Source organism: Oryctolagus cuniculus, chromosome 4 (genome assembly GCF_051225735.1).
Source record: "Oryctolagus cuniculus isolate XC-2025 breed Fujian yellow rabbit chromosome 4, ASM5122573v1, whole genome shotgun sequence".
Classification (NCBI taxonomy): Eukaryota; Metazoa; Chordata; class Mammalia; order Lagomorpha; family Leporidae; genus Oryctolagus; species Oryctolagus cuniculus.
The window spans coordinates 166086744-166109027 of record NC_142870.1 but is presented as its reverse complement, the minus strand read 5'-3'; the positions used below and the strand labels follow the sequence as shown (position 1 = coordinate 166109027).

The window sequence follows — 22284 nt, the reverse complement described above, 5'->3', positions numbered from 1 at the left end:
CCTGAGATTCTGTTTTTAAGATGTATCTATTGGGGAGGCAGAATCTCACACACACACACACACACACACACACACACACAGAGAGAGAGAGAGAGAGAGAGGGAGGGAGAGAGGGAGGGAGGGAGGGAGAGAGATCTTCCATCTGCTGGTCCATTCATCAAGTGGTCAAAATGGCTGGTGGCTGGTGCCAGGTTGAAGCCAAGAACTCTTTCTGGGTCTCCCACATGGGTTGCAGGGTCTAAAGCACTTGGGGCATCTGTTGTCTTCCCAAGTATATCAGCAGGGAGCTGAATTGGAAGTTGAGCAGCCAGGACTTGAACCAATGCTCCAACATGGGGTGTTAGTGTCACAAGCAGTAGTTTAACCTGTTATGCCACAATGTAGGCCCTAGCTGCCAGGAGTTTCTTCATGCCAGTGCATAAAAGATCAGGGACAAGCACAGAACTAGATGGACAGGAGAGCAGACTGGAACCTGGGCATCTGTCAGGGAAGTCGGCTGTAGGGTCAGGTAAAGCTAGAAACAAGAATTTACTCCCTGAAACCCAAGAGCTCTACTCTAGGTGTTTTGTTTTGTTTTGTTTCCTGTGTCCTAGCACAGCCCCTGGCTTGTTGGGAATTCCATACATTCCTGCTCCCTTGAAACATTCCTCTTGGCTACTGCTGGTTAAGATCAATTCAGTGTCATTCCATTGCTTTGATTTTTCTTTGAGCCCAAAGTGATCAGCAAAGAGCACCAAAAGTACTCCTCGTGCTAGCTCGCCATCTTTGTAAACTAGTGACCGATATAATCCTCGCTTGTTATTGTGACATTTATTTATTTGAAACTCAGAGTTAGAGAGAGAGAGCAGGAGAGACGGAGAGAGAGAGAGAGATCTTCCATCTCCTGGTTTACCCCACAGATGGCCTCAATGGCTAGCGCTGGCCCAGCCTGAAACCAGAAGCCAGGAGCTGCATCTGGTTCTCTCATGAAGTGGCTGTGGCCCAAGGGCTTTGGCCATATTCTGCTGCTTTCCCAGGCACATTAGCAGGGAACTTGATCAGAAGTGAAGCACACAGGACATGAATGGGCACTCATATGGGATGCCAGCGTCTCAGGTGGTAGCCCCACTTGCTATGCCACAATGCCAGTTCCCAACATACTCTTTTTTTTTTCTTTTTTTTTGTTACAATGGCTTCCCCCCCCATACCGTCCCTCCCACCCACAACCCTCCCCTTTCCCACTCCCTCTCCCCTTCCATTCACATCAAGATTCATTTTCGATTATCTTAATATACAGAAGATCAGCTTAGTATACCTTAAGTAAGTATTTCAACAGTTTGCTCCCACACAGAAACATAAAGTGAAAAATAATAGATGATTTTTTTTAAATGATGATGAAATCAGATCAGACCTATTGTCATGTTTAATCCCAGTGAGAGTAAAGTTGGGAATTGATAATTTCTTTTTTTTTTTTTTTTTTTTTACAGAAGATCAGTTTAGTGTACATTAAGTAAAGATTTCAGTCGTTTGCACCCCCATAGAAACACAAAGTGAAATATACTGTTTGAGTACTCGTTATAGCATTAAGCCTCAGTGTACAGCACGTTAAGGACAGAGATCCTACATGAGGAGTAAGTGCACAGTGACTCCTGTTGTTGACTTTACCAATTGACACTCCTGTTTATGGCATCAGTAATCTCCCTATGCACCAGTTATGAGTTTCCAAGGCTATGGAAGCCCCTTGAGTTCTCCGACTCTTATCTTGTTTAGACACGGTCATAGTCAAAGTGGAGGTTCTCTCCTCCCTTCAGAGAAAGGCACCTCCCTCTTTGAAGACCTGTTCTTTCCACTGGGATCTCACTCACAGAGATCTTTTTGCCAGAGTGTCTTGGCTTTCCATGCCTGAAATACTCTCATGGGCTTTTCAGCCAGATCTGAATGCCTTTAGGGCTGATTCTGAGGCCAGAGTGCTATTTAGGACATCCGCCATTCTATGAGTCTGCTGAGTATCTCACTTCCCATGTCCCAACATACTCTTAATCCCAAAATTCTAGATATCACTGAGAGACACTAATAGTTGCAAATTTTGGCAGTGGGAAAGGACAAACTAAGGAAAAAAATGAGGAGGCAGAAAATATTAAGAAAAGGAAAGGAAACGTAAGTGAGCCAGAAAGAATATATGCATATGAGGTCCTTCAAAATGTTAATGGAAAATGGTAGTCTTATTGAGGCTGATACTGTGGCATAGCAAGTAAGGCTGCTGGTTCGAGTCCCGGCTGCTGCACTTCTGATTCAGCTCCCTGCTTGTGGCGTAGGAAAAACAGCAGAGAACAGCACAAGTGTTTGGGCCTCTGCCACCCAAGTAGGAGACCCAGAAGAAGATTCTGGCTCCTGGCCATTGCAGCTATCTGTAGAGTGAACCAGCAGATAAATGATCAATCTCTCTGTCTCTCCCTCTTTTTCTATAACTCTGCCTTTTAAATAAATAAACATATTTTTAAAAAGGTAGGCTTCTAGTAAAAATGTTTAAATTCTTATTTGAGAGGCAGAGAGACAGGGAGAGACACAGAGATAAAGAAGAGAGAGACAGAACGCTTCCACCCTCAAATGCTTGCGAGTGGGCCAGGACTGAGTCAGGAATTGAATCCAGTTTTCCCACATGTGTGGCAAGAACCCAATTCTTTAAGCCATCACTATTGCCTCCCACAGCCTACAGCAGCAGGAAATTGAAGTCATGAGAACTGGAAATTGAACCCAGGTACCCAATGTCAGATGAGGTTGTCTTAGATGCTACGCTGAAGGTCTGCTTTCCAGAAGATAGGTTTATTTGAGTGCAAATCCACTCAAATGAGAGGTCTTCAAAAAGTTCATGAGAAATACCTATTTTGGAAAAAAATATTCATAGATTTCAAATTTTTTTTGCCCAAATAAATTCATCTTTTTATTCTATTTTCCATGAACTTGACATGACCTCATATAAATGAGAATGTGGAATAAAGACATTTGGAGAGAAAAGCATTACAGAAGCAGTAGGAAAGGAGAGTTTGAGTCCATGCACCAATCTCTGTTTTCCTAATTAGCCATTTGACTTATCCTTCAATAGAAAAGACGTGCTAAAATTTGAATTTATTTTCACTCCTTCAGCAGCTTTCATGTGTAAGAGTTAGGTTTGCTATGAAAATTATAGCAGGCCGGCGCCACGGCTCACTAGGCTAATCCTCCTCCTTGCAGCGCTGGCACACCAGGTTCTAGTCCCGGTTGGGGCGCTGGATTCTGTCCCAGTTGCCCCTCTTCCAGGCCAGCTCTCTGCTGTGGCCCGGGAGTGCAGTGGAGGATGGCCCAAGTACTTGGGCCCTGCACCCCATGGGAGACCAGGAGAAGCACCTGGCTCCTGCCATCGGATCAGTGCGGTGCACCAGCTGCAGCATGCCAGCCGTGGCGGCCATTGGAGGGTGAACCAACGGCAAAGGAAGACCTTTCTCTCTGTCTCTCTCTCTCATTGTCCACCCTGCCTGTCAGAAAAGAAAAGAAAAGAAAAGAAAAGAAAAGAAAAGAAAAGAAAAGAAAAGAAAAGAAAAGAAAAGAAAAGAAAAGAAAAGAAAATTATAGCAGACATTGGCAAAAATCCCCCCCTTTAACAAACATCTGATATCCTAGAGCTTGGAATAGTCTTTTCTGCACTTTTGCAGGTAGAAAGTTTGGGTGAAGAGTTTGTTAGATAAACTGAGAGGATTTCTTCCTTCCTGGGAAGTGGTTACAGAGTGGAAAGTAGGATGTGGAGGACTGGAAAGAAGGTACCTGCATCGGGCAGCTCATAGCTTGAAAACTAGATGTTTACTTTGGAAGTCAACAGATGACATTGGTGAAGAAGTTGGTTTGGTACCAATTTCCTTTCCTTTTAAAGTTTTGCTGAAGCTTCTAAGGTATTTACTTATATTCCTCATTAACATTTTCCTAAGAAAAATTTCAATCCATGCCAAGTGTCTAAGTCTGTTTGGGCAGTCATAACAACATACCTTCGATTGGGTAATTTATAAACAGTATAAACATTTCCCACAGTTGTGCAGGCGGGAAAATCCAAGATCAAGGCTCCAGCAGGTTCAGTGCTTAGGTGGCAAGAGCACTCTCTATAGGAGGACATGCTTATTGCCAGGCTCCAAAGCAAGGGATTGCCCACGCCCCAGGATGATGCAATCATAGACTAATGGAAAACCATACCTACAGTGCTCACCATTGTGCCACTAGCCCAGACACGGCTTTATACTACATCAAAAATTTAGTTCAGACCTGTTTCCCCTCAACTGCAATAAAATCTCAAGTTTTTGTTAAGGTAAGCATATAGGCTTTTCATTCGTTTTTTACGTATATGAGTTTTCCAGCATGGACCCTTTTTTTTGGGGGGGGGCGGTGTTACTGGATGTTTACCATTTCTCGTCTGCACCAAATTCATGAATTAGTGTCAGCGATAAAATAGCAAGTGTACGGGGGCAGAAGAGTGAAATGATTACATGAGGCAACTTGTAAAAGCTCACAAAGGGGCAGGCACTGTGGTATAGTGGATAAGGCCGCTGCCTGTAGTGCTGGCATCCCATATGGGTGCCGGTTCAAGTCCCAGCTGCTCCACTTCCAATCCAGCTCTCTGCTATGGTCTGGGAAAGCAGAAGATGGCCCAAGCTCTTGGGCCCCTGCACCTGCGTGGGAGACCCAGAAGTTTCTGGCTCCTGGCTTCAGATTAGTCCAGCTCCAGCCGTTGTGGCCATTTTGGGAGTGAATTAGTGGTTGGAAGACCCCCTCTCTCTCTATGCCTCTGCCTCTGCCTCTCTGTAACTCTTTCAAGTAAAACAAATAAATCTTTAAAAAAATTCATGAAAAAAGAATTAAATGGTAAGTTTATTTTGGTGTCCCAAATTTTGAAATCCATGCATGATTTTTTTTTTTTTTTTTTTTTTGGTTTTTGGGTTTTTTTTTTTTTTTTTTTTTTTTTTTTTTTTTGACAGGCAGAGTGGACAGTGAGAGAGAGAGACAGAGAGAAAGGTCTTCCTTTGCCGTTGGTTCACCCTCCAACGGCCGCCGCGGCCGGCACACCGCGCTGATCCGATGGCAGGAGCCAGGAGCCAGGTGCTTTTCCTGGTCTCCCATGGGGTGCAGGGCCCAAGCACCTGGGCCATCCTCCACTGCACTCCCTGGCCACAGCAGAGGGCTGGCCTGGAAGAGGGGCAACCGGGACAGAATCCGGTGCCCCGACCGGGACTAGAACCCGGTGTGCCGGCGCCGCTAGGCGGAGGATTAGCCTAGTGAGCCGCGGCGCCGGCCCCATGATGTTTTATAATATGCATTTCTGGAACTTTTGGAGGAATCCTCATATTATAACCATTTAAATGCTATTCCTGCCATTATTAACTATTGACTTTTGGGACCTTTCTGTGTCTTATTCTCTATGTAAAATGGATGATCAAGAATAAGAGAAGTACTTACCTTGGAGATTTGTCACAACGATTAAATGAACAGAGAGATACACACATATCTGATACACATGCAAGATATAATGACTTTTTAGTCAATGATGGACCACTCATGGGATGGTGGACCCATGAGACTGTATCTCCTAATAACTAGTGATGCTGTAGCTGTCTTTGTTTAAGTACACTCCATGATGGTTGCACAAAGACCAAAATCACCTGAGAAATTTCTCGGAATGTGTCAGGGTAATTAAGCAGCACATGACTCTGTGTGTGTGTGTGTGTGTGTGTGCGTGTGTGTGTATGAGAGAAAGAGAGAGATAGAGAGAGAGAGAGCAAGCTAAACAAGTGTCAGTAACACATTAGGTATTAAATAAAGTGGTTTTTTAAAATAAAACACTTTGTGGTCAGTATAATTTTTATTTCATTCTTGTAGAAATTCCTGCTTATCATTGGAGAAAGATTTTATTAGAATAGCAAACATTACAAAACAGACTTTAAGAGGAAAGCTAATAAACAAGTTCACATTGAGAATTCCACTGCTTGGTGCAGATAGACTAGAGACAGCCAGGGATCTGGGGAGAAGGTCAGCCTTCCAGGCTTCCTCTGCACTCCTACAGAACAGAGTCCCTAATCTCTCCAACACTGTTGAATAAACAAACCTGAATTACATCCTTTTCTGAGAAAGACCAAAGAACGTCTCTACTGGCAGTGGTCACATGGCCAAAAGGACACTAAGAGTTCTTTTTTTTTTCTTTTTAGACATGCTGAGAGGAGCCCAGGTTGTAATGTCAAACAGCACATTAGGCCTTTGCAGGAGTTTCCACAGAAAAAACTCTCTTTATACCACCGCCACAGTGACTATTTCCTTGAGATTCTGAGTTTGAATCTCACTGGTAGAACTGAATTAACACCACAGGAGTGTATTTATGAGGCCATGAATTATTTTAATATTTTATCTAAAGTATCTGCTCTTTTGTAACTGAGCAACCATTTTAGTATTACACATATTTTAATAAACTGACGCACTGTGCTGTTTTTGAACTCATTTTAAAAGTAACTATGTACAGATCATGTTAAGAAAATGAAATTATTTTTAATCTTATAATCTAAACATAATCATCAAATGCAGAAAAATAACATACTTAATGTTTTTTGGGGATTGTTTCTTTTCAAATTAACCATGTACTATGGGTATTATACCATCTCAGCATGTGTAGAAGTATACTTTTAGCAGATATGTAGCATGTCATTGTAAGAATAAACAACAATATACTCATAATTTGTTTCTTATTGAAAGATGTTTAGCTTATTTTCCTCTTGTTGATATTATTACTAATGTTATACAAGAAGTGTACTTGCAGATAATAATGTTTACGCTTTTGTCCAAATATTCACTTAGGATAAACAACAAGAAGTGAGGTTACAGTGTCAAAAGCTAGGAACTTTCAAAAATCTGTTGATATGACTTCAGTGTTGCCCACACAAAAGGCTGTACAGTTAACATATCTCTACTAGAATGCATGAAGGGAATTTAACAAGGTCACTGAAAAAGTGATTTTATTTTGATGAAAAAACAAGTTGAAACCAGTGCGTTATTTTTGCATAATGTACATTTTCCATGAACTTTTTGAAGAGCTCTCAAATAATCATAGGTTGGCAAACTATAGCCATGGACCAAGCTCTTTGTGTAAATAAAATTTTATAGGAATATAGCCACACTGATTTCAAAACATATGAGGAGTTTTCAAAAATTCATGGAAAATATGCTTTAGGATAAAAAGTGCATGTATTCAAAAAAATCAGTGAAACTAGCTTATCTTTCAATTCTGTTTTTCTAAAACCTTTCTGAAGTTTGAGTAGTCATTTTCATGCCACAATGAATAGTTTCAATGGAGACTGTATGGCCTGCAAAATTGAAACATTAATTTTTTAAAGATCTATTTATTTATTTGAAAGTCAGAGTTACACACAAAAAGAAGGAGAGACAGAGAGAGAAAGAATGAAGTCTTATATCCACTGGTTCACTCCCCAGTTGGCTGCAGTGGCCAGAGCTGCGCCGATCCAAAACCAGGAGCCAGGAGCTCCTTCCTGGTCTCCCGTGTGGGCTCAGGAGCCCAAGGATTTGGGACATCTTGTACTGCTTTCCCAGGCCATAGCAGAGAGCTGGATTGGAAGTAGAGCAGCTGGGACTTGAACCGGCACCATATGGGATGCCAGCACTGCAGGCAGTGGCTTTACCCCACATGCCACAGTACCAGCCCCCCCAAAATTGGTAATAACTACCTGGTATTTTATAGCAAATGTTTGTCAAGTGCCAATCAAGATCATTCTTTTTCATAAAGGCCACCATCAAAAATACAGACACATAAACCCCTTTTCTGTTATTTAAGAATATTCCCTTAAGTGGAATTCATAACAACTGGAGAGTACTCATAATCTTACACCAAAAAGAATAAGCTAAGTTCAAGAAAACTTGTGCCGGTGCCGCGACTCACTAGGCTAATCCTCCGCCTTGCAGCGCCAGCACACCGGGTTCTAGTCCCGGTCGGGGCGCTGGTTTCTGTCCCGGTTGCCCATCTTCCAGGCCAGCTCTCTGCTGTGGCCTGGGAGTGCAGTGGAGGATGGCCCAGGTGCTTGGGCTCTGCACCCCATGGGAGACCAGGAGAAGCACCTGGCTCCTGATTTCGGATCAGCGCGGTGCGCCAGCTGCAGTGCGCTGGCCCCGGAGGCCATTGGAGGGTGAACCAACAGCAAAAAGGAAAACCTTTCTCTCTGTCTCTCTCTCTCACTGTCCACTCTGCCTGTCAAAAAATTAAAAAAAAAAAAAAAAGAAAAAAAGAAAACTTGTCCCTGGAGCTGGTACTGTGGCGCAGCAGGTTAAGCTGCCATCTGCAGGGTTAGCATGTCATATGGGCCCCGCTGGAGTTCCAGCCACTCCTCTACCAATCCAGCTCCCTGCTAATGCACCTGGGAAAGCAGCAGAGGGTGGCCCAAGTCTTTGGGCCCCTGCACACACATGGGAGACCCAGAAAAAGCTGGTTTCTGGCTTCAAACTGGCCCAGCTCTGGTCATTGCGGCCATTTGGGGAGTGAACCAGAGGATGATAGATCTCTCTCTCTGACTCTCTTCTCTCTCTCTGTAACTCTGCCTTCCAAATAAATAAACACATCTTTAAAAAATGAAATAAAAGAAAAAAGAAAACTTGTCCTAGTCCCTTTGCTCTGTGCACGGGTCACTGAAACACAGAAAGGTAAGTGACAGGTTTTAATTACCATGGCAATCAACTCTAGTGCTTGGACTCTCAACTTTGTGATCCTCCTACTGTATCCAAATGTCCCCAAGGAAGAATTTTATAATAATAAAGAGGTGAGTTTTTTTTAATTGATATTTCATCTTCCTAATAAACCACATTTTTCAAGGTTTCTCAACTAAGCAGGATCAATTCCATCACCATCAAAAGAAAAGTATAAAACTTGATAATGAATTTATAAGTGACATCTATGATTTTATAGCTTCCAGTTTTTCTATTTTTCTTTCTTTCCATTCTTTCCTTCTATCCATTCTTTGTGTGATGTTAAACTTTTGCAAAAAGGAAACTGAATTAGCAGACAATATTTAACCTCCGTCTTTTATAATCTGATTGAAGTATTAGGGATAATGTAAAATAGAATTGCATTGTTTTTCTATTGTCTTGTGTACTATGTCACGGAAGCAGGAGTAACACGCTTATCATTATAAAATCATGTTGTTTTGGGGCCGGTGCTGTGGCGTAGAAGGTAAAGCCGCTTCCTGCAGCACTAGCATCCCATATGGACGCTGGTTCAAGTCCTGGCTGCTCCACTTCTGATCCAGCTCTCTTCTATGGCCTGGGAAAGCGGTAGAAGATGGTCCAAGTCCTTGAGTCCCTGCACCTTGTGAGAGACTGGGAAGAAGCTCTTTGTTTCGGATAGCCTCAGTTCTGGCCATTGTGACCATTTGGGGAGTGAACCAGTAGATGGAAGAACTCTCTCTCTCTTTCTCTCTCTTTTTCTCTGTCTCTGCCTCTGTCTCTGTGACTCTGACTTTCCAATAAATAAATAAAAATCTTTAAAAAAATTGCTGCTTTAAAAATATTCAATCCATAATAATCATAATAAACTGCTAAATATCAATCAGATGATAATTACCTAATTTGGCATCAATATCTTCTCAGTATCTTGATTACTCCAATAATTATATCAGAATTATGCAAATATTTACATATTCTATTTAAAAAAAGAAATGCTATTCTGAAAAATGGACAAGAATCTAAAAAAAGGCTTAACACTGTATCTCACAGTTTCTTCTAAGGCAAAAGTCAGAACACATCTTAAGCAAAGCCTTGCAACATGTTCTGTGATATAGCAGAGAATCAACTCACTGATTTTTAGTCCCTTATTTAGTTGATATATATATATAAATTTCTACATCAAATGTGAATTTTTAAAAAACATTTTCCCAAAAGACAATTAAATCTGTTCTGGGACAATGGAGGATCAAGGTTTTTGTTGGCTTCTTTTCTGTCTTCATATTTATTGTTCTGGACTTAATAAGTTCAGAAAATGCTACCTTTTGTTGGGGTGTGTAGCAAGAGTTAGCATTGTCCTTTGATAGTAACACTGGCCTCTTTTTTTATCTTTTTTAACACTTTAATTTAGTAAATATAAATTTCCAAAGTACAGTTTATGGATTACAATGGCTTTCCCCCTCATAACTTCCCTGCCACCCATACCCCTCCCATCTCCCGCTCCCTCTCCCATTCCTTCATCAAGATTCATTTTCAATTCTCTTTATATACAGAAGATCGATTTAGTATATATTAAGTAAAGATTTCATCAGTTTGCACCCACATAGAACATAAAGTGTAAAATACTGCTTCAGTACTAGCTATAGCATTACTTCACATTGGACAACACATTAAGGACAGAGATCCTACATGAGGAGTAAGTACACAGTGACTCCTGTTGTTGACTTAACAATTTGACACTCTTGTTTATGGCATCAGTAATCTCCCTAGGCTCTAGTCATGAGTTGCCAAGGCTATGGAAGCCTTTTGAGTTTGCCAACTCTGATCTAATTCAGACAAGGTCATAGTCAAAGTGGAAGTTCTCTCCTCCCTTCAGAGAAAGGTACCTCCTTCTTTGATGGCCCCAGGTCCTCTTTTTTTTTTTTTTTCCCCAGAGTGTCTTGGCTTTCCATGCCTAAAATATTCTCATGGGCTCTTCAGCCAGATCCGAATGCTTTAAGGGCTAATTCTGAGGCCAGAGTGCTGTTTAGGACATCTGCCATTCTATGAGTCTGCTGTGTATCCCGCTTCCCATGTTGGATCGTTCTCTCCCTTTTTTATTCTATCGGTTAGTATTAGCAGACACTAGTCTTGTTTGTGTGATCCCTTTGACTCTTAGACTTATCAGTATTATCAGTTGTGAACTGAAATTGATCACTTGGACTATTACTGAACTCTGCGGGGTCAAGGAGAAACTTGTCTTTCAGGCGGCGTCTTTCTCCACCAATGGTAGTCAATTTCCTCTGCCCACTCTCTGCAAACTCTTATTCAAACAGAGGGCACTCTACACTCTGAGTGGATTCTATCCCATGGTGAACCACCAGTTTTTTAAACTTATCAGTTTTTAAACCATCTAAAATATTTTATTGCTTCTGCAAATTCTACGGACTATTAAATTTTCCCTTTACCTAGGATGATGGAGAGATTTTTTTTTAACAGATTACTTAAAAGATTCTCTGATCTCTTCACCAAAAGCTAGTCTGTGACATAAATGCCCTGCGGATGGGTAAAATAAAATAAAAGGGGAAGTAGAAGTATTCAAGCTTTACAACTATCTGTCAGCCTCAGAGTGATTCAACACTTATTAGAAGAAACAATGTACTTAACTGCTAAAAACTGTCACCTCCCTTCATATTTGAAAATCTATAATTTTATTTGATTTGGGGCAAGGAAAGCCAACTGGTTGATAGAATCAGGGCCAGGAAAATTATTAAAATAAAAATACATCACTTTATACTACATTTGTTTTATGCCACAAGAGAGAATGTCTTTTCTTTTTTTCTCCGGACTTGTTACCGATCTCACCAGATAATCATTCATTCTTCACACAACAAGTATTTCATGAGAGCACACCATGGACGTTCTAGATCTTGAATACACAGGGTTGAAGTTTGGAATCAGAGGTAAGTGTTTACTTTCATGTGATTTTCACGCTAGAAGGGAGTGCTCTATTTAATTTAAAATTTTAAGTGTTCCTATATACATTTTTTTTTTTTTGACAGGCAGAGTGGACAGTGAGAGAGAGAGACAGAGAGAGAAAGGTCTTCCTTTTGCCATTGGTTCACCCTCCAATGGCCGCCGCTGCTGGCGCGCTGCGGCCGGCGCACCGCGCTGATCCGATGGCAGGAGCCAGGTACTTCTCCTGGTCTCCCATGGGGTACAAGGCCCAAGCACTTGGGCCATCCTCCACTGCACTCCCGGGCCACAGCAGAGAGCTGGCCTGGAAGAGGGGCAACCGGGACAGAATCTGGCTACCTGACTGGGACTAGAACCTGGTGTGCCGGCACTGCAAGGCGGAGGATTAGCCTAGTGAGCTGCGGCGCCGGCCTCCTATATACTTTTTTAAAGATTTGTTTTATTTATTTGAAAGACAAAATTACAGAGAGAGGTAGAGACAGAGCGAGAAGTCTTCCAGCTGCTGGTTCACTCCCAGTTGGGGAAAAGATTAATTTTTTTGAAAGGCAGATGGACAGAGAGAAGTAGATAAACGAAAAGAGACTTCTGTCATGCATTGATACTTTCCCTATTGCCTGTAACAGCCAGTGCTGAGCAAGGCCAACATCAGGAGAACATCCAGGTCTCCCACGTGACTGGCAGGTTCACAAGAACTTGGGCATCATCTCCTGTCTCCCAGGGTGCACATTAGCAGGAAGCTAGACTGGAAGCAGAGGACACAGAACTCAATCCCAGGCACTCTGATATGGGCGGTGCATATCTCATAAGCAGCAGCTCAACCTGCTTAATGCCACAATCCCTGCCCCAACCCAGAAAACTGACGTAGGAAATAAGCAACATTTTACTCTGTGTGAGATAGGCAGCCACTGGAACAGTGTGGAGGAGAGGAATGACGTGGCCGTCTGACAACAGGGTCTCTTGGGTTGTGAGTTGTGAAAAGAATGGAGGGGGCATGAGAGAAGAAGCAAGGAATCAGGTTATGGTGCAGGTGCAGCGTGCTAGGTGAGAGACACTGGTGCTTGGGCCAGAGTGCTGCAGGCAAGGTGCTCATAGGAGACAGCACCCCCTTCACTTTGAAAGGAAGGCCTTCCGGCTATGCCAATCACTGCACTGTGATGGGAGGTCCAGGAGTGACAAAAGGAGAGATAGAAAACTTGGGGCTACCTTGAGACTTCTGGGTTAAGCAATGGGGAGGGCACAGCTGTGTTCTGCCAAGATAGGGGAGCCTCCAAGAGAAGCATGTTTGGGAAGCAGTATGGTTTTGGGCCGTCAGGCCTATTCATCATCTACGTGGGATTGTCTGAACTCTTTCATACACGTGGGGCAGTTTCTTTGTACATAGCAACAGCAGTCAAAGCCATATTTTCCATTCACTTAGTGCTCAACACTGTCAAGTTTGATCCCACCTACCTAGAGGAATTACAGATGACAACAAAGGTAAACCTGGTTAGGCCACACGCATGGCCTTGTGAATCACACAATAGCGTGTAGTCTTCTCTTTCTCTGCTCATTTCCCTGACACCATGTGCAAGCCTGAGCACTCGAGTGAAGGCTAGTGCCACATCTGCATGAGAGGAATAGTGCAGTTCAGTAGAGTAGGGAGACCCTTACGCAACACCTCACAGAATTGGAAGAAATCAATGCCAGTGCTACATGGAGATGAACCCAGAGTACCTCACTAGTCCTTTGACAGAAAAATTGTGGGTATACGTAGCAGTTTTCTGCTGCAAGACATCGGCTAAGACCTATGTGTCCATGGCACCACTCAGCAGTACACAGGGAGGTCCACACTGACTGGGCACAATCCCAGCTCCCACATCTGCCAGCTAAGTGAGGCAAGTCTCCTAAGCTCTCAGGCCTCAGTGACCTCATCAGTCATATGCAGATTATAACTTGAGCCACATTGAAGAGTTACTATGGCTATATATCCTGATTTGTATAATATATATATATATATATATATATATATATTATACAAAGCGATGATGCCATAGCTCAAAACAGATTGAGAGCGGCATAAATGTTAGCTAGTAGACAGTCCATGGAATCCTTCAAGCCAACACTCTCTATGCTACAAACATATCAGAAATATCAAATGGGCAGCAGGTGCTGTGGTGCGGCAGGTTAATCCAGAGTGGGACACCTGCATCCCATCCTGGAGCACCAGTTCAAGCCCTGGCTCCTACACTTCTGTTCTAGTTTATTATTAATACACCCAGGGAAGCAGTATGGTAGTCCAAGCACTTGGGTTCCTGCCACCCATAAGTAAAAATTCTGTTGCATTTATATCAGGGAAGTTTAAGAGCTTCCTTACAAGTTGTTACATCACTAAAGTTCCTTTACCATATATGAAGCACTTATTGCTGGCTTGAGTTAGGGAATAGATGAGACATAAAAAAATCCCCTTTACAATGTGCTAAGAAGTGTGGCCTATAGACAAAGACTTAAACAGAACATATATGAAAAGAAAACAGAAAGTATTATGATATCTAATAGTTAATTTAAAACACTTTAGGGGGTGCCTCAACATGACTTTCATTTCCACTGTGAATGAAAGTCAGAAAAGAAAGAGAATTTTATTACCAAGAGGCATCTGGCTAAGACATAAGGAACAATGCTTGAAGTATAAGTGGTGCTGAGACTTTGGCCAGAGAGTTCCCTTCTCTCAAAATATTTAAGGAATAAATTGTTACCTCCTATGAATATTTCATAGTTTCATAGATAAAACGCCTGGGATTCTTTATTAATGAATATAACTGAATGTGCAAGTACTCAAAATTTTTAATGATATTGAACTTTCTGCACATGGGGCAATCTGTATGTCTTGTCAGTCTTTAATAACACCTGAAGAAAAAAGAATAACATTTCACCTTTAAGAACATAGCAAAGCCCAGCAATTAAGTCAAAGAGAGCTTTAAAAATAATAGAGAAGTCATAGGGTTCGTGTATTAGAAACCCAAGCACTTGATCTTACTAGGTAACACTTATTCTTATTTTACTCATAGGTAAAAACAGCTTGCTATCTGATTTCAAGTCCAGAGCAAATTAGACATAATAAACTATAGGGAGGAAAAGGTCCACAGAGCAGGTAAATGGAACACAGCAACCTGCAAATGCTGAAGGCTGGGCCACCAGCATGGAACTAGGACCACAAAGTGCCTTAGCTGGTGCTGTATTAAAACAGAATACAGGCTGATGATTCTGAAGTGCTACAAAGAGTTTATTTTTACTGGGCATAGAGATGACCCTTGACCTAAGATGGTTACATTCGGATAACCTCTTGTAAGTAGGAAAGATCTTCAGTTGATAATGCAGTTAATACATCTAGCCTACCGAATATCATAGTGCAGCAAGATAGCACACAAGTAGAGCATTAGCCATTAACCCTATGATGCCACTGCTGATGCCCCTGTTCAGAGCACAAGCGAGTATTTTGCCATGAATCACTAGCCCCAAAAATATAAAAAAAAATTAAAAATCTATTGAAGTATGAATTCTACTTAATGCAAAAATCAACTCTAAATGGATCAAGGATCTAAATCTATGACCAGTTACCATCGAGTTACTAGAAAAATACATCAGGAATGTTGGCATAGGCAAAGCATTCTTAGAACAGATCCCAAAAGCACACGCAATAAAAGCAAAAACAGACAAATGGGATTACATCCACCAAGCTAAGAAGCTTCTGCCCTGCAAAGGAAACACTCAGCAAAGTGAAAAGGCAACAGATAGAAAGGGAGAAAATATTTGCAAACTATTCAGTTGATAAAGGATTGATATACGAATCTATAAAGACCTTGAGAAACTCAAAACAACAAAACAAACAATCCAGTTAAGAAATAGGCAAAGGACATGAACAAGGATTTTTCAAAGGATGAAACTCAAATGGCCAACAGACAAATGAAAAAATGCTTGGGATCACCAGCCATCAGAGAATGGCCAATAAAAACTGCAATGAGGTTTTGCTTCACCCCAGTTAGAAGGAATATCACCCAAAAATTAAAAAATAAATAAATAAATGCTGTTGAGGATGAAAGGGGAAAATGTACCTTAATCTACCATTGGAAATGTAAACTAGTACAAACATTATGGAAGACAGTATGGAGATTCCTCAGAAATCTGAATGTAGATCTACCATGTGACCCAGCCATCCCACTCCTGAGAATTTACCTAAACTAGATGAAATCAGCATATGAAAGAATTATCTGTATACCCATGTTTACTGCAGATGAATTCACAATAGCTAAGATATGGAATCAATCCACATATCCACCAACTGATGACTAGATAAAGAAAATGTGGTATATATACACTGTGGAATACTAGTCAGCCATAAAAAATTGTCTTTTCCAACAAAGTGGATGCAATTGGAAACCATTATGTTGAAGGACAGTGGTTTTCCTACTTACCTAGTTGATGTAGGGTTAGGTTTGTGATTACAAAATAAACTGAAAGCATGTCATTGTAAAAATTAAAAGAAAAATAAAAAAGGAAATAGGAAGGAGAGTGGAGCATGGGCAGGATGGAGGATAGGGTGGGGAGTATCATTATATCCATAAATCTGTATACATGAAATTTGTTTGCCTTATATAAATACAAAATTTTTAAATTATAAAAATAAAGTTGAGAAACAGTGAGGCATCATAAATCAAGGCTCATCTGTACTCAACTTTAACAATAAGGAAGGGAGCAGTCCAATAAGAGAAGGATTTTCATTATAAATAGTGACTATGTTTGCTTTCTAAAGGAGCAGATGCTCAGCTTTGGAGGCCTACATATGCATGACATTTCATTTCCTGCATGTAGCGATAGTTTTTGGGGCTTGTTTCCATGATTTTACTCATTTGTGTGTCTTATTCCTCTATTATATAAGATGCAATCAGTAACCAGCTGAGAAAGTTAGCCATCAGTGTTTGAAACAGTACTGGGATAATGTTAGATATTTTACATATTTTTCTCATGTAATCTCAGTAACCATGTACATTAAAAACCTTATTTAATATATTAAAAACAATGAATTTGTCAGGGGTCACAGAACGTGGCCGAGACAGTGAGCTGGGTGAGGATCCAGGCTGACTTAACCCTCTGCTGCCTTTTGGACAGGTTACATCTTTGCTGACCACACAAAGTCTACCAAAGTGAACCACTTGATGCTTCTCACACTACTCTTATAACTTAATGACATTTATAAAATCAATACTAAACAATCCAAGGCTTATAATTTGAAACATAAGTCTACCAACCGTACTGTTTTTAAGCACTAGGCAAAGTCAAAGTCACTGGCTTCTAAGAAGATCTTACTTAAATAACTTAACATTTCTTTCAGTAAGTTCTGCCAGGAAAAACTCTGGCCTCTTCTCAAGGACTTCCTCAGCCATAATAAAGGTCCCCAGGTTCCTTATGTGGATCTCTCTTTGTTTGGGTTACCAGGAAACATTACACTCAGTAACAGTATATATCTCGTTACTCTTCCTGTTGGTCTTCTATTTCTAGTTTGAGTTCAAGTTTATTACATTCACTCTAAAGCATATTCTTTTGTGACTTGAACTCTTTTATGGGAACATCCAAGGTAGAAAAATTGTACAGAGCCCTAACCAAGGTACAAATGTATTTATGTACTTGATGCAACATAAATGTCTAACTGTTTGGTTATCCATAAGTCCATCTTTATCTTTACTCAAGTTCCTGGAGCAAAATCCAGTGTTAAGTCCATGGTGCTTTTGTGTGATACGTGATAAGGTGCCATGGAATGTGGATGATGTGTTACATTTAGGACCATATGTATACAGTGGGTTAACAGGATATTTTTCCAAATCTCATAGAATTGTCTGTCCCCTACTTTTTAAACTTTGCAGAATGTAGATATCTACATGCAAATCAAATGCATGACTTGAAACATTTGCCACTGCCATGTATTAACAGTCAGTCATATCGCTTCTTGGCCTTTTGGCTAAGATCAAGCGTAGTAACAGTCAGTCATGCCTCACAATGTGAAGACAAAATGGAAAATATTCAAACTCAAGGTGTTGGAGGGAGAATTTGCTTTTTTTTGTTTTTGTTTTAAAGATTTATTTATTTATTTGAAAGGCAGCATTACAGAAAGAGAGAGGGAGAGACAGAAGTCTTAATGCACTGCTCACTACTCCAAATGCAATGACTGGGCCAGGTCAAAGCTAGAATCGAGGAGCTCCATCTGAGTCTCCCATAGGGATGCAGGGCCCCAAGGACATGGGCCATCTTCTGCTGCTTTCCCAGGCATATTAGCAGGGAGCTGGATTGGAAGCGGAACAGCCTGGACACAAATGGCACTCATATGGGATGCTGGCATCACAATCGGCAGCTTAACTCACCATGCCACAATGCCGGCCCCATAACTTGTTTTGATGGGGACTCCTGCATTGGTTCTTCTGTAGATGGTACCAGGCTCTTCTGAAACAATGTTTTTTTTTGTTGTTTTGTTTTGTTTTGTTTTGTTTTTTCTTCTGAGCATAAATTTCCAAAGTACAGTTTATGGATTACAATAGCTTCCTCCCCCCCGTAACTTCCCTCCCACCCACAACGTTCCCCTCTCCCACTCCCTCTCCCCTTCCCCTTCACGAAACAATGTTTTTCACCCCAACAATTCAACTTAAGGTATTTTGATAACTCTTACGGGTTCATAGAAAACACTAGGAAGTGCTAGTCAGTAGTCAAGCAAGTGGAGATAATAGGCAGAACATTCTTCTATTAAAATACTTATAATTATTAAAATACTTATAATACAATACCAGTGGTCCATTCAGCCAGCTTACACACACACACACACACACACACACACATGGATTCTTGATACAAGGTGTAGAACAATGGATTTAATAGATAAATTTTGGTATGTAAACCAGTGGATAGGACCTCTCTTGTTTGATGCAAAAAATTTTAAAAAAAATTGAAATATAAGCATACAAGGGGTTCACTCAAAAATGCATGAAAAATGTGTTCTTAAAAAACTATGACAATTTGATTTCCTTCTTTCCAATTCAACGTCCTTCAGTTCTTTCTTTTGTCTAATTGTTCTTGCAGGACTCCCAGCACTATGTTTATGAAAACTAATGAGAGTGAGCATATTTGTCTTGTACTGGTGTTAAACAGAAAGCTCCCAGCTTTCCCCTGTTCAATATGATGCTAATACTTGATGTGTTATATATCATCTTTATTATGAATTAATTTCCTTCTATATCCCATGTGTTCAGAGTGTTTATCATGAGGGATGTTAAATCGTATCAAAGGCCTTTCTTACATCTTTTGAGAGGATCACATGATTTTTGTTCTTCATATTTTATGGAGTATATTGCACTTATTGGTTTGCATATGTTGAACCATCCTTGCATCCCTGGACTGAATCTCACTTGGTCACGGTGATTAATCATTTTAAGGTGGCAATGGGCTTGATTTGCTAGCATTTGGGGGGAGGTTTCTGTATTTATGTTCTTCAAGGATATCAGCCCATGGTTTTATGTGTGTGTGTCATTGCTATCTGGATAATGCTGGCTTCCTAGAGTGAGTTTGAAAGAATTATTTCCTCTGCTAGTTGTTGAAATACTATAAGACACATTTGTGCTAATTCATCCTTAAACATTGGGTAGATTTCAGCAGTGAAGCCATTTGGTGCTGGACTTTTCTTTGTTGGAAGACATTTCACTGTTGATTCGAAATTGGTATTTATTAGTCTGCTTAACTTCTGTGGACTGAGCAGGATTTGGGTCCTCAAACTCATGTAGATATCTAAACTTTGATGACTTATGTTAAGGTTGAAGGAGTAAGGGTGGAAACTTGATTGAGTTGTGAGTCTGCCAGATGGGTCTGATACAGCTCTTTAGGTCATGGAGGACTTGCACTCGGAAGTTTTTATCAGCAGGTTGGCTATTTATGTCAAGTTCTCTCTCTGCTTCCTGCCTGAACATGTGATTATTCTTTCTCAGATGTCTCACCATGGCCAGCTTTCATTAGACGCCACTAATTGGGCCACCAGATCCTGAACTACAAACCTCCGAACTATAAGCAGAAACAAACCTTTTCCTTCCCAAGAAGTTTCTGATATTTTACTTAAAGTAATAAAGACCTACGAATACAATAGGTATTCAATAGGTATTCTATTTTCTTCATGATTCAATCTAAGTAAGGTATATGTGTGCAGGAATTTGTCCATTTCTAGGAGGTAATCAAATTTGTTGCCATATAATTGCCATAGTAATATCTAGCAACCCTTTGTATTTTTGTGTTTTCAGTTGCATGGTTTCCCTTTGCATTTATGATTTCAAGTATTTGAATTGTCTCCCTTTCTTCCCTAAGTTTACGGTTTAAAAATTGTGTTTATCTTTTCAAAGAACTAGCCCCTTGTTTCATTTTGGCTTCTTTTTAAAGTTTCTATATTATTTATTTTTGTTCTCAGTTTTGTTATTTCTTTCTGTGAATTTTGGATTTGATTTATTATTACTTTGCCAGATTTTCTGGAAGACATTTAAGTTTTGGGGAGTCATTTATTGAAATATTTCTGCTTTTGTGATTCAGGCCTTCTTTCTATAAATGTCCTTCTTTTTTTTTTTTTTTTTTTTTTTGACAGGCAGAGTGGACAGTGAGAGAGATGAGAGAGAGACAGAGAGAAAGGTCTTCCTTTTTGCTGTTGGTTCACCCTCCAATGGCTGCCATGGCCAGCACGCTGCAGCTGGTACATCGCGCTGATCCGAAATCAGGAGCCAGGTGCTTCTCCTGGTCTCCCATGCGGGTGCAGGGCCCAAGCACTTGGACCATCCTCCACTTCACTCCTGGGCCACAGCAGAGAGCTGGACTGGAAGAGGGGCAACCGGGACAGAATCTGGTGCCCTGACCGGGACTAGAACCCGGTGTGGCGGCACTGCAGGCGGAGGATTAACCTAGTGAGCCGCGGCGCCAGCCTAAATGTCCTTCTTATTATTACTTTTGCAGTATCCCATTGGCTCTGGTACATTTTGTTTCCATTTTCATTCATTTGAGAAACTTTCAAATTTTTTCTTTAATTTCTTTCTTGATACATTAGTCATTCAGGAATAACAGAATACATTGTTTAATTTCCATGTACTTCTGTAAGTTTCCAAAGGTTTTCTTATTTTTGGTAGTCAAATTTTCACTGTTTGAAGATGGCATAATCATATATATATATATATATAAACACAAAAATCCACATGTAAGCTGTTAGAATTAATAAGCAAATTCAGTAACACTGTGGAACATAAAGTCAACATGCAGAAATCAGAATGTTGATAGACATCAATAGTAAATCATCTAAAAATAAATCAAGAAAGAAATCCCATTTCCAGTAGCTAAAAATAATATTTAGGAAAAAATTTAACTAAAGAGGTGAAAGATTTATACCATGAAAACTATAAATCATTGATGAAAGAAATTGCAGAGGATACAAAGAAATGGGAAACATATCTCTCATGTTTGTGGACTGAAAAGGCATCAAGATTGTTAAAATGCCCATAATAGCCAAAGCTACTTACACAGTTAATGCACTCTTTGTCAAAATATCAGTAATATTTTTTTCACAGAACTAGAAAGACATTTAAAATGTGTTGGGAACCCCAAAAGATCCTGAAAAGCCTAAGCAGTCTTGAACAAAAGTTCCGGAATAGGAAGTATTATGCAACCTGATTTTTAAATATATTAAAATGCTACAGTATAAACAGCATGATATTGACATAGATTCATAGGTCAATGGAATGTTACTAGGTCTCCCAAAAAACAACTTTATTTTTAGATTCTATAAAAATTATAACAAAAAGCATCTTACTGCTTCAACTCTGACACATAAAAACTGTAACTTGTGCTGTGAAATCAAAATTATAGAAGGTCTCTGGTTCAGGCTGAGCTCCTGCACTGGCCTTAGCAGAACTGGCAGGAAATCAGCAGAGTTACTCAAGCTAAGGCTCCACAATGGGGCTGGCATTGCGAGCAGTAAGTCAGGCCACTGCCTGCAACACTAGCATCCCCTGTGAGCACCCATATGACTGCTCCACTTCTGATCCAGCTCACTGCTAACGCATCTGGGAAAGCAGCAGGGATGGCCCAAGTCCTTGGGCCCCTATCACCCCCATGAGAGACTCAGAAGGAGTTCCCTCCTCCATGCTATTGTTACCACTTGGGGTGTCAATCAATGAATGAAAGATCTTTTTCTCTTTCTCTCCATTTTTCTCTGTAATTCTGCATTTCAAATAAATAAATACTTTTTTTAAATAAACAAAGTTCCATATCACCAAGCAGAAATTAAATTTTAAAAAAAGCACTGGAAGTAAATACACAAAGTTTTGACAAAATTACTAAGTATGTGCCTTGGGAAAAAGATAGCTTTTAAAATAAGTGTCGTTGGGAAGAATCAGGAAATGGATATGGGTATCCATACTAAGGAAAACAAATCTAGACCTTTATCTCTTACCATCTACAGAGGTAAATTCTAAAATGCACTAACAACATTTAGGTAAAACCCAGAACTTTGAAATGACTGAAAGAAAACACAGAAAAAAAATGCTTTAGGAAATTGGAATCGGAAGGAATTTCTTGGATCAGACT

The 22284-nt window shown here is 40.4% G+C and overlaps 1 protein-coding gene and 1 pseudogene across 19 annotated transcripts in view; one reads left to right on the top strand and one right to left on the bottom strand.

Moving 5' to 3' along the window:
* The window catches only part of RBMS3 (RNA binding motif single stranded interacting protein 3), a 1620164-nt gene that overhangs the window by 474988 nt on the left and 1122892 nt on the right, over positions 1-22284 (bottom strand). The window lies entirely within an intron of this gene.
* On the top strand, positions 17631-17796 carry LOC127483025 (U2 spliceosomal RNA; annotated as a pseudogene).